General features: G+C 45.6%; 1 pseudogene; it reads right to left on the reverse strand.

The window, feature by feature from the left end:
* Nucleotides 1-1,146: 1,146 nt before the first annotated feature.
* Nucleotides 1,147-3,595, reverse strand: LOC103460126 (zinc finger protein 37 homolog; annotated as a pseudogene).
* Between the last annotated feature and the right edge of the window lie 146 nt (nucleotides 3,596-3,741).

Consider the following 3,741-nt stretch of genomic DNA (forward strand, 5'->3'; position numbering starts at 1 on the left):
TTCTCTGGAAGACCGAGAAGATTTCCTCCGCGGCGGCAGTCAGCCGCTGGCTGATGAACTCTCTGAGATGCTGGGCTGAAGACATGCCGGACATGGTCACAGCTAACTGCTGCAGTGGAGGCTAACTGCTAGCTGTTGACATCACGTGACCGTATGGCGCTTTACGCGTGCGTTTGTCGCCCCCCACTGGCCTGGAGGGATGAACTGCTTCTTTTTATTATGGCGGCTGGAAAGCAACGTGCATTAGCGCCACCAACTGGAACGGAGTGTGGATCGGGTTCCTAAATGTATATTACACAGAATTTAAAACTAAACAGCTGAGAGAGTTCCCAAAGAGTTAAAGAGTACAACTACTTTAATATATTTTTACTGAAGTCAAAATAATAGGTAGCCGTCCAAGAAATACTCAAGTAAGAGTAAAAAGTATTTGGTCAAAAGTTTACTAAAGTGCAGAAAAACAAAGAATTATACGTGTAATCTCTGAATTTTGACTTTAGTTTTTAAAGTCAAAATAATAATAATTAAAAAAAAGTATTCTGAGGAAATGTAATAACTCTGAGATTGAAGTCCAAATTTTGAGAAAAAAATTTAATTATGAAAAATCCATTAGGCTGCACAGTGGTGCAGTTGGTAGCACTGTTGCCTTGCAGCGAGAAGGTTCTGGGTTCGATTCCCGGTCTTTCTGCATGGAGTCTCCATGTTCTCCCTGCATGGTGGGTTTTCTCCAGGTTCTCCGGTTTCCTCCCACAGTCCAGAAACATGACTGTCAGGTTAATTGGCCTCTCCAAATTCTCCCTAGGTGTGAGTGTGTGTGCATGGTTGTGTGTCCTGTGTGTCTCTGTGTTGCCCTGCGACAGACTGGTGACCTGTCCAGGTGACCCCGGAACGTTAGCTGGAGAGGAACCAGCACCTCCTGACCCCACTGAGGGACAAGGGTGCAAGAAAATGGATGGATGGAAAAATCTATTAGCACCTATGGTTCGCCGCGTACCCCATAGATGTGAGRTACGGGCCCAAAAAATAACAAGCGAGTTAAGAAACTAGTATTTTCATTTGAAGTTGTACATATGATGCTGCTGTGTTGCTACAGGGGCAAATTTGAAGTTGTGATGTCCTCAACCTGAAAGAGTCTGAGAAACTCTGATCTTGATGTTTAGGCATGTTTGCATATTTTATTTATTAATTACAGCCTCCCAGAGCTGACTGAACATTTACAGGAACATTTACAACAATTCATTAGAAATAAGACAAGAGATCACATTCAATCTAAACCTCAGAGGTGAGGAGAAAATCATTTCTTCAATCTGAGAAAAAATAAAATATCCCATCAGCTCCTTTTTTATGGACCAAAACAACCAAGATTTTAAACTGAGTAAATTCAGGTTCACTTAGGGCTCTACTCTGGCGTCAGAACTGGAATAAGCCCTACGTGAACCTCCGAGTGCTTGAGGAGGGAGCGGTAAAGAACGGCCGGCCGAAATTAGCGTTTATAAATCGGATCAACCTTGATCTAAACGCCGCTCAGACCGTGGAGCGCTAATATCCAACTTGTTGCCAACTTCACTGTGGTATCAACGCGGCACGAGCTGTTCTCCAAATTATGCCCCAAATCTTCCATGACAATTCTCACACATACAACATGAGTCTATATTTTATTAGTTTATATGTGCAATTTTTGTATTTTATGTGTGTAAGAGAAAAATTGTATATGTGCAATTTTAATATTCTGTGTGTGTGTGTGTGTGTGTGTGTGTGTGAGAGACAAATAGTTTTTGTTCTAAAAACGGCCCCTCATCGGCATCTGGGTGGACATGCATGTGCTTGGACAGTGCCGACCAGAGAGAGAAGGTTTTCCCACAAGTTTTTCATTAGTGTGGTTTTTCTTTTCAGTGATTCTTGATGTGTCGGGTTAGAGTGCTTTTGTGTCTGTAGCGTATGCCACACGTGGTGCAGGCAAACGGCTTCTCCCCCGTGTGAGTTCTCATGTGACACAGCATGTGTTTCTTCTCTCTGAACGTGTTCCCGCAGATTTCACAGGAAAACGGCTTCTCACCAGTGTGGATCATCATGTGCTTCTTGAGCGAAGTCTGTACAGAAAACATTTTTCCACAGGTTTGGCAGAAGTATGGCTTCTCCCCTGTGTGGGTCCTGCAGTGGACCATGAAGTTGCATCTGAAGCGGAAATTTTGGCTGCAGGTTTCACAGGAATACGGTTTCTCTCCAGTGTGGACTCTGGAATGAGACCTTAAGTGAGAAACTCTGGAGAATAATTTTCCACAAACATCACATTTCAGAGACGACTTCTCCCCATCAGCTTTACTCTGATTGGTTTTCTGCTTTAGCTCCGTACTTCCAGATGACCCAGATTCTCTAGTCCAGTTTTCATCCTGACCTTGGATTTCTGATTCGCTGCCAGACTGGTCCTGGTCCTGGTCCGGTTCATTGTTTAAACCTTCATGAGAGGAACCCATCATCAGCGTCTTAGCTTCCTCCTGATTGACGCAGAGCTCTTCAGGCTCCTCTTTAACCTGGACAGTTTCTGGTGCTTCCCGCTCCTCTTTAGTCTCAGAACCTTCTGGTTCCTTTTGGGCCTCGTTGGGATCCATCTCCTGGTTCCTGGTCTGCAGCTCAACAGGAATCTGCTCTTGCAGGAGGAGATACTGAGATAGTTCTGGGGGGAACAAGCAGGAAAGAGTCTATTAACTGACCAGCACCTTTTATTAAAGCTGAACTCATTTAATAAAACTATTGATAGTTTAATAAAAAAGGCAGAATGAGCCTTTAGTTTGTCTGAATCCTCTGCACTGTTGTGCCATGAAGGACTGAAACTGCAGTATAACCATTTGACTGATCAATGCTCTGCATTTATCTCACTCTGGTTCCAGCAGCAGGAAGAGGAGGAGTTTCAGGAAGGAAACTGTGACGTCACAGGACCCTAAACCCCCCATGGAGAGGACAAAGACAGTATCAGAAGGGGGCAGAGAGAAGGCCTTCTCTCAGCCCCAGGAACCCAGGAGCCAAATACAGCTTGGTGTTGGTGGCTCCAGCAGCTGATCGCAGCTGAAGGAATAAACACGGATCCTGGTTTTACTCAGAATCCAGCAGAAACAATCTTGGAATTACAGCTTCCCAGARMTGACTGTTGACAATCCGACCCTGGCTGAGAAAGGAAAGCAGCTGGGACTCCTCAGACAGAACATATATAGGCTCGATAATATTTAGCTCAGCTGGTCGTAAAGCAATTGTTGCGACAATTTAATTTCCATACGTGTGTGTGTGTGTGTGTGTGTGTGTGTGTGCAGAGGTGCAAAAAGTGGGTATGCACCGCATAGGGGCGCTGCACCAGAGGGGGCTTCAAAATCATTTTGGTATTCAGACCCAGCGACTGACAAAATTCCCCCTTTATGGGATCGATAAAGTATTTATTACTTTATCTTACTGGATGCTCCGTTACTTCGTCCAGCGGCTGACCGTCCCAAGATGGCGGCCCTTCGRCGTCTACTCTGTATTATGTCTATTGATTTAAACCAGTTAATCTCGCTTAGTGAATGTCACACTGACAGTTCCGCTCATTGTAACTGGACCTGTCCAGAACCCCCTCCTCACCTGTCCGGTCCAGCCGAACCTCCGGCCTCCAGCCGCCGTCCAGCAGTCTGCGCTGGCGGTCCAGCTCTTCCTCGTACTGGGCGATGGTTCTCTGGAAGACCGAGAAGATTTCCTCCGCGGCGGCAGTCAGCCGCT

Source organism: Poecilia reticulata, unplaced genomic scaffold (assembly GCF_000633615.1).
Source record: "Poecilia reticulata strain Guanapo unplaced genomic scaffold, Guppy_female_1.0+MT scaffold_181, whole genome shotgun sequence".
Taxonomy (NCBI): domain Eukaryota; kingdom Metazoa; phylum Chordata; class Actinopteri; order Cyprinodontiformes; family Poeciliidae; genus Poecilia; species Poecilia reticulata.